Consider the following 9,798-nt stretch of genomic DNA (forward strand, 5'->3'; position numbering starts at 1 on the left):
CCTTGCTGATTTTCTGTCTAGTATTTCTATCAATTGCCAAGAGAGGGATGTTGAAGTCCCGAACTATAATTGTGGAATTATCTATTCCTCCTTTAAGTTCTATCAGTTTTTGCTCCACATAATTTAAAGCTCTGTTGTTTGATATATACACATATAGGTTTGCTTAGTAGTCTTGCTGTATTGACCCTTTTATAACTAAGTAATGTCCTTTTTTGCTCCTGTTAATACTCTTATCAATTTTTATCTGATATTCGTGTGGTCACTCTTACATTTTGGGTTAATGTTTGCATGATTTATACATTTTCATCATTTTTTAAAACCTTATCTGTATCACTATATTTGGAGTAAGTTTCTTGTGAACAGCATATATGTGGGTTGTGATTTTATATCCAGTTTGCATATCTTTTTTTTTTTTTTTGAGACGGAGTCTCACTCTGTCGCCAGGCTGGAGTGCAGTGGCGCGATCTTGGCTCACTGCAAGCTCCGCCTCCCGGGTTCATGGCATTCTCCTGCCTCAACCTCCTGAGTAGCTGGGACTACAGGTGCCCGCCACCACACCTGGCAAATTTTTTTTGTATTTTTAGTAGAGACAGGGTTTCACCATGTTAGCCAGGATGGTCTTGATCTCCTGACCTTGTGATCCGCCCACCTCGGCCTCCCAGAGTGCTGGGATTACAGGCTTGAGCCACTGCACCTGGGTTTTTTTTTTTTTTTTTTGAGACGGAGTTTTGTTCTTGTTGCCCAGGGTGGAGTGGAGTGGTGTGATCTTGGCTCACTGCAACCTCTGCCTCCTGGGTTCAAGTGATTCTCCTGCCTCAGGCTCTTGAGTAGCTGGGATTACAGGCATCTGCTACCACGCCTGACTAATTTTTTGTATTTTAATAGACACGGTGTTTCACTGTGTTGGCCAGGCTGGTCTCGAACTCCTGACCTTGGGTGATCCACCTGCCTCAGCCTCCCAGAGTGCTAGGATTACTGGTATGAGCCACCGCACCCGGCTTTTTTTTTTTTTTTTTTTTTTTTGAGATGGAGTCTTGCTCTGTCACCCTGGCTGGAGTGCAGTGGTGCAATCTGCAACCTCCGCCTCCCAAGTAGCTTGGATTACAGGTTCCTGCAACGACACCTAGCTAATTTTTGTATTTTTAGTAGTGATGGGGTTTCATCATGTTGGCCAGGCTGGTCTCAAACTCCTGACCTCAGGTGATCCGCCTACCTCAGCCTCCCAAAGTGCTGGGATTAAAGGTATGAGTCACTGTGCCTGGCCCCAGTTTGCATATTTCTGTCTTTTATTGGTGTATTTAGACCATTTAAAGTTTACAATAATTATGTTAGTGTTATGTCTACTATTTTATGATTAGTTTTTTTGTTTTTTGTGTTTCCTGTTGCTTCTTTCTTGAGTTTTTTGGGTTTGTTTGTTTGTGTTTTGGTCTTGAACATTTTTTAGAATTCCATTTGATATATTTGTAGTGTTTTTAAAATATATTTCTTTGTATTAATTTTTTAGTGGTTGCTTTAAGTAGTATAATGTACATATGTAACATAATTACAGTTAATGGTATGAAAAATTTAGCACTTTGATGTATAGAAACCTTACTTCCATTGGTCCCTTTACCTTGCCTGTTAATATAATTGTCTAAAGTAATTCCTCTTCAAAATTGAGCACCATGTTGGAAAACGTAATTTTTGCTTCCACTGTCAAATATATTTTACAAAAGTCACAGCAAGTATTGCTTGTTGATCTCTTTACCCATTCCACTATTCTTTCTTGAAATTCTAAGCCACCTTCTATTAACATTTTCTTTCTGTTTGGCGAACTTCTTGTAGCCTTTTTTCTAGGGTCGGTCTGCTGGTGTCTCTAAAAGTGTCTTTATGTTCCCTTCATTCCTGAGGGATATTTTTGTGCGATACAGGATTTAGGGTCTGCAGTTCTTTTAGTACTTGAGAAACATGTTTGTTCCTTCTGTCTGCTATGCTTTCAGATGAGAAATCTGTTACCATTTGAACCGCTGTTCCCTAGTTCGTAATGTGTCAATTTTATCAACCTGCATTCAAAGTGTTTTTTTGTTTGTTTGTTTTTTGTTTGTTTGTTTTTGTAGCAGTCAGAAGTTTGGTTATGAGATGTGTGACATGAAATTTTTTTGAGTGTGTATCCTGTTTGGTTTTTTTCAGCTTTTTGATCTGTAGGTTTATGCCCTTTGCCAAATTTGGGAATTTTTAACCATTATTTCTTGAAATATTTTTTCATCCCTACTCTTTCTCCTCTCTGGAACTCCAGTGATATGAATGGTAGATCTTTTGTTACTGTCTTAGAGGTCTCTTGTGCTTTCATGTTTACCCCCTTTTTCTGGTCTGTTTTTCCTTTTTTTTCATATTGGTTATTTCTGTTGACTTTTTTTCAGCTCACTGATTCTTTTTTTTTTTTTTTTTTCTGTCATATGCAGTCTGCTGTTGAGCTTGTCCAGTGAATTTTCATTTTGGTTTTTGTATTTTTCAGTTGTTTAATTTCCATTTGGTTCTTTTGTACATCTTTGATTTCTTTGCTTAGTTTATAATACTAAAAGGGCACAGAAAACAGACAAAACTAAATTCCAAAGTCATGGTTTTCTGGTGGTTTGTCTCAATATTTGAATAGAAATCCTGAATTATCTGGAGGAGTAGAAGTCCTGTAGTCTTTTATATTGGGCTCCTTAAATATTTCTGTCAACAGATCTTATAACTGAGGGTGATCTGCATATCATTCAGAGTTACATACTCCAGGGGAAGGTTGTATGTAAAATCCTCCAGCTCTGTAAGCCGTGTTATATCCTCAATGGAGAAGGGGTCATTCCTCTTCTAAAATCACTCTTACACTTTTTTATTAGAGCCATGCACCCTTCCCAAACCAAATTTGTCTGTGTCCTCTGTCTTTCATGCTCTTATTTAGTCTTTAACTTCTCCTTATTAACCAACTTCTTTCCCATAATCTATACCTTTATTCAGATCTCAAGCCTCATTTCCAACCTATTTCACCCTTCCTTGCCTATCAAGTTCTGGTTATTCCTTCTTTCTTCCACACATATGCCCTGAGTAACTGTTCTGTGCACTGTCCCCACCCCTTTACATTTCCTTTTATTCCCCAGACACTACTAAATGGCTTCCACCACCGTTGCCTGACTTAAGCAGGTCTCAGAAAGGTCCCTTTTCACCCCCTCACTCTCTTTTTGGACCTCCATACTGCTAAATCTCTGACTTGAAGGTCCTTTCCTGGCCTCTGTGAATTCCTGGCTTTTTTCCTTTGTAGGGTCTGTGTCTTTCTTCCATCTATAAAACAGCTTTACTTCCCAATATCCATCGTGATCATTGCTGTTTTCTAACTTGTCCTTCACCCCATGAGTGAGTTAATTCATGCTGAAGACACTTTACTCTCAATGATCTACAGAGTTTCCCTAAATCTGTGTCTCCAAGTTGGATGTTTCTCATGTCATTCCCCACTGGTCATCCTTCACACCTTTTCTGTATTTGTACTCACTGAGCCTATATGCATGTATCATGTGGCCATGACCTTGGTCATGGGGATGCACCCATAATCATCATAAGAGAACACAAAGTATTACTGTGTATCAGACATTGTTTTGAATGTTTTACATGCATCAGCTCTTTTAACGTTTATTACAGCTCCATCAAGTTATTTCTGCCCTTTAACAGATTAGAAAACTGAGATACAGAAAGACTAAGGAATTTGTCAAAGGTTTCACAATTATGAAATTTGGGTTTGGGGATTGGAAGCCATTACACTGGCTTCAGAATCCATGTCCTCAGCCACTTCATTGCTTCTCATATGGTAGGTTTTTGTTTCCTGGTCACTTATTTTTACTAAAATGAGTCAAACTGTGCTCATTTATTTATAATCTACTATTCTTATTTGACAGTACATCTTGGCCATTCCTTCAAGCAAATGAGATAAACCAGACTCACTCTTTAATGCCTGCATAAGCTATTGTGACTGTAGAAAAGACGGAGAATGTCTGGGTTTGAGGAAATGTGGGAAGGGTGGGGAGAAGGAGTAGAGAAGGGCTAAGGCATGCATGTGGTTTTAAGTGTGTTTGAGATGCCTGAAGAACATCAGTGAATCCCCCTAATTTCTGTCGTTACTCAAACCAGACACATTGTGGCCATTTCTTTTTCCTTTATCATCCCCCCGTCCAACCACTGCCCCATTCCTTTTTGTTCCTTAGTAGACCCTTAATATATATGTGTGTTTTGGTAAATGGCCATACACAACAGGGTATTTTTTTTATTACAATTTTCAGTTCCCTCAGCGCATTTACCACAAAGCTGTGCATATAGGTGGCACCATATATGGCATACCTTGACCTCAAAGAGAATCTACATGGACTTTTATGGACCTATGTACACAGTTTTAGAAATCATAATGAATGACTGCTGGAGTCCTTAAGACCTCTTCCAGATTTGATGATTTGCTAGGAAGACTCACAGGACTCAGCATTTTGTCATACTCAATGGCTATAATTTACCACACCAAAAGAATCCAGAGCAAACTCAGTAAAAGGAAAAGGCTCAGACCCAAGTCCAGATGAAACCAGGAACAATCATCAAGAATCTTAATGAAATCACACAGGATGTGCTTCACTGAAGCTCCATCTGGGACTTTACAACAACACGTGTGAGATGTGTTCCAGGAAGTCGTCTGGGCACCCATTGCTCAGAGTTTATATTGGACTCACTTTCTAGCACATACCACAGTTCTAGACCTCCAGAAGAATAGGAGGTGTTCAGCATAAGCCACATGTGCACAGACAATTTAGGCACATGGAGCTACTTCTCATTACTGGGAACAATGGGAAACCTCCCGAAACCTAAAGTCCAGACTCTAGCCAAGGATGAACCTTGCAAGATCAAAGAATAGCAGTCTGTGGCCTGCTGTGTTGTCTCTTTTTCACAGTAACTTAAATGGAAAAATGCTGAGTTAGCTTACGTTTCTGTAACATTAAGCAAATAAAATTTTCTATAACAAAAATAAGCCATAGCTTTGAGATGAAGGCTTATATACCTGTAAACCATTGTAACCAAGAAGAAGAAAAAAAAAATCAGAGTCACAGTGAAAATACTTAACAAACTGGCCAGGATTTAATTCAGTGATGACAGGGAACAGAGGAAGTCTTGTGAGAAAGGATCTTGCCTCTGCCTAGTATCTTTCATAGATAGGCTTCAAGTGATTTGTCTTGCAGATATACTCTTTCTTGGCCTTTACTTTGGCAAACATGTGATGGGTAGGTAAATGCTGTGTTCTTTCCCTAGCATGTATGTCAGTTTCTCATCCACTCTTTGTTCTTGCTATTGAAAGTTGTAGCTTCTGGCTACAACAGAGATAGTTGAAGAATATGCAGTTCGTCATAATTTCTGTATCATTAAATGTGGATAATGTGAGATTAAAGAATATGTTGTTGCAGGCTTAATCACTTTGATGGATCTGTCTGTGAATTTCACTTGGAGGAAGTGGGAGCAGTTGGCTCCAGCTGAGAGGGCCCTTACAGAGACATGATGCTAGAGACCTTAAGAAATCTGGTCTCTGTAACCTTTGTACTCGGACTCCGGCCCACAGACAGCCTTTCCTTTCCATTGTGGAAAGCTGGGGAGGCTCCACAATGCTCAGTGATGTATTTCAATTTTGAGGATTGAAGATTTTAAATGATTGCTAAGAGATGGATTATTTTTGCTCCTAGCAAAATCTGTTTGTGTTTCGTATCTCACAATTGGATGGTCTCAGCTAAATCGTAAATGGACAGTTCTTTTGCCTCTTTTGGAGCAGTGTCAAGAGCGTGGACCTGGGAGACAGACTATACTTTCTGTCCTTGCTCTTACCTGCTGGAAAGGACATTCATAACCGCTCTGCCTCACTTTAATTGGAGATCCATGTATTCACATGTGTTTTTATTTTGCTGGCTTTGTTTAGAGATAGGGTCTCACTGTCGCCCAGGCTGGAGGGCAGTGGTGTGATCATAACTCACTGCAGCCTCAAACTCCTGGGCTCAAGTAATCCTCCCACCTCAGACTCCCAAAGTGCTGGGATTACAGGCATGCGCCACTGTACTGGCTATTCTGCTGTTTGGCAAGTGGGGCCTTGCTGATCCTGTGAGACTGCCCATCCCAGGACTAGCTAATTTTAAGTGGTAGCAAAGGACTCCCCTGGGTATGTGCCTTTGATATGCAACCCAACAATTCAGTGCCCACTCCCTTCTACCACCCCCTTTATCAAGGCCTCACACATGGAGCCACTATCTTCCTGCCATAACCACTCCAGGGTCAGATATTAAGCAAGTACGGACAGTCCCTAATGAAATTCAGGCCTGTAATCTCAGCACTTTGGGAAGCTGAAGTGGGAGAATCACTTCAGTCCAGGAGTTCGGACCAGCCTAGGCAACATAGTGAGACTCCATCTCTACAAAAAAAAAAAAAAAAAAAAAAAAAAACAATAATTAGCTAGGCATGGTGGTTGTATGCCTGTATTCCCAGCTACTTGGGAGGCTGAGGTGGGAGTATTAAATGAGCCCAGGAGGTTGAGGTTGCAGTGAGCTATGATGGCACCACTGTACTCCAGCCTAGGTGACAGAGTGAGAGCCTGTCTCAAAAAAATAAATAAATAAATAAGAAAGTCAAGCCTAATCCTGCTTAGCTTGCTTACCTTGTCTTGACCATTCTTACCTACAAAAGCACAGCGAAGCTTCCTGCCCATGCTTTCCCCCAACTCCTGCTGTTTTTTCGATCCTCGTGCTTCCACATGTGGTCCTACACTGCCTGGTGTGTGCCCCTTTCTTGGGAAGTGTGTGTAGCTAAGTATCTCTTCAATGGCAGTATCTCCTGATGTGTTGGCCTCACCATGTAATTTCCATGTAATTTCTAGAGTACTGGGTATGTACATCAGGCAACATGGTATATAACCATGGATTGGAGGATGGATTGATGCCAAGGAAGGACAGTTTAGGTGCATTACTAGGAAACACATCCAAGGGACCAATGTGTTGGTGGGATCCCAGTGATCTCAGTAGTCAAGATTTTAGATCTGTCATTTCTCCAAGCTGTTTGAGGTTTGAAGGAAGAAATGTCTTTCTGTATGTTATTTCCCAGTCCTACCTATATCATTTGTTTTCTTGATATTCTCAGGCATCTTCATTAACTCTCTTTTCTTATGACCTACGGCATTGCAGTTGTACAGCCTCTCAACATACCTGTTTGCCTTTCCCAGTGCCATTCCATATCCCTGCTCTTGGGTAAAATGACACGTGTTTGAAGTGTTCCCTTCTCACTCTGTCTCTTGTTGATCCCTGGAATCACACATAAGCAGTGGTCACCTCCTTTGCAATCTTGAGTTTCCTCCTAACGTTTGCCTTCGATATCATCATGGCCACCTACAAGCCTGTTTTTAATCTGCATATTCTTTTGTCACTTTCACCCTAAGTTATCTTTGCACAACTGACTTCTGCTTGAGTGTCAGTCACCACCACTCTGGTCTTTCCTGTGTGTGTATGGGTTTCTCCAACTTGATTATTTGTCCTTTCGTCCCTCTCCTCCTTTAACAGAGGAGCCTCTTAGAGATGTTTTCCTTTTTGTGTAATATTTTCACTTCTCCATTACCTCTTTCTTGTTTTTTTTCCTCTCCACTTCCCAAACCTCTACTCTTTGTGGAACTCCTTGCTATAATGCCACCTTCTCTGACACTCTAAGGTCAGAAGTGACTTCATGCTTATAAATCACAAGTCCTTGTCTTTCTTGGGCCATCAGTAGAATTTGATTGTGTCTTACACTCAATTCCTGAAATATGTTCTCTTTCCTTGGCTCTGTAACATCTTTTTCCTCGTTCGATCCCTCCTGCTCTCCCTTCTTTGTGCAGTCATCCATATCTAGCTGTCCACTCAATGTTGAAATACCTAAAGGTTTTGTCCAAGGCTCTTTTGCCTCATATGGCCTCTCCCCAGGCTGCATCTGTGCCCTTGGCTTCAGTTATCTTCCTTCGACAGCACTGAAAATAGAATACCCTAGTCTTGAGCAATCCTTACAGCTCTAGACCTGAATTCCCAGTTATCTTCTTGCTAGTCTCACAGAGATGTTTCAAAGATACCTCATTCTTTACCTGATGGAAATAAGATCAATAAAATGCTTCTCCCTGACTTTGATCTACTTCAGTCTTCCCTCTTTACTACATGGCACTGTTTAGTTACCTAGGCTAGAAATTTCCAACTCAGCATAGTTACCTCAGTCTCTCCTTCCCTCATGTACAATCAGAAAGTTGTCTTTTTATTTTTATTTTTTAAGACAGAGTCTCGTTCTGTCCCCAGGCTGCAGCAGTGGTGCGATCTTGGCTCACTGCAACCTCCGCCTCCCAGGTTCAAGCGATTCTCCTGCCTCAGCCTCCCAAGTAGCTGGGATTATAGGTGCACGCCACCACACCCAGCTAATTTTTGTATTTTTAGTAGAGACGGTTTCACCATATTGGCCAGGATGGTCTCCATCTCCTGACCTCATGATCCACCTGCCTTGGCCTCCCAAAGTGCTGGGATTATAGGCGTGAGCCACCGCGCCCAGCCCCGTCATTTTTAACTCTTACATGTCTCTCAAGTATGTCCACTTCTCTCCACTCTACCACCTCTTCCTAGTCCATCCAATCATCATCTATCATCTCAATTACTGAGTCTCCTTTTACCCACATTTTCTCATCATTCTCTAAGCTGAAACCAGAGAACCATCTCAGATTTAATAGTGCTCTGCTTCCCCCTCCCTCTGCCCCCACTATGTTTCCTTAAAACTTTTTATGGCTTCCTTTAACTCTTAGGATAAAAACCAAATCACGGCCAGGTGTTGTAGTTCAGAACTGTAATCTCAGCACTTTGGGAGGCCAAGGTAGGAGGATTGCTTGAGCCCAGGTATTTGAGACCAGCCTGGGCAACAAAGTGAGACCTCATCTCTAAAAACAACTCCCAAATCATTACATGGTCAATCCTTTGGGCTTTATCTGGTCTGGGAGGTGCCTAATTTATTACCTTTCATCTTGCATAATTTATGCCCTTTCTGTTTTCACTTTGTGTTTCCTTTTTCCCACCTGCCATGGGGCTTTTCTACCACACACTTTGTCCAGTAGTGCATATTTGTCCTTCATCCCAGCTAGGTCATAAGCATTCTTTCATAAATATCTGTGTGTGTGTGTGCATACATGTGCATATATATTTAGGTTTGATTACTGACTCCTGACTGTCTCACCAACTAGATTTCCAGCTTCAAAAGAGCACAGATGTTAATATGGATTTTATCCTAATTGTTCCATGCACATAGTTCCTAGTCAGTATTAGATATTCAGATACTTGCTAAATGGATAAGTGGATGAATGGCCTTAATCACTTTGATATTTTAGGTTACCTATTATGCAGGGTTTACTCCCCCATACAACCTCAGGCTTCATGATTTGTTAGAAGTACACACAAGACTCAGAAAAGCTATTATGGTTATAGTTTATTACAACAAAAGGATACAGACCAAGATCACCAAAGGGAAAAATCACATAGAGTGAAGTCCACGGGAAACCAGGCACAGAACTCTGGGTGTTATCTCCCATTACAGTCACAGAGGGACACACTTAATTCCCCCAGCAAAGAGGTGTGACAACATGTTGACGGTGTTACAATACAAGCCAGGGAAGTTCACTCAAGCATTCATTTCTGGGGTTTTTCTGGAGGGTCATTTACATAGGAATGCAGGGTCCTTGCAAGCCATACAGCCCTTGCAAAAAGCAAACATGTAGCATGGCCC

Source organism: Papio anubis, chromosome 20, assembly GCF_008728515.1.
Source record: "Papio anubis isolate 15944 chromosome 20, Panubis1.0, whole genome shotgun sequence".
Classification (NCBI taxonomy): Eukaryota; Metazoa; Chordata; class Mammalia; order Primates; family Cercopithecidae; genus Papio; species Papio anubis.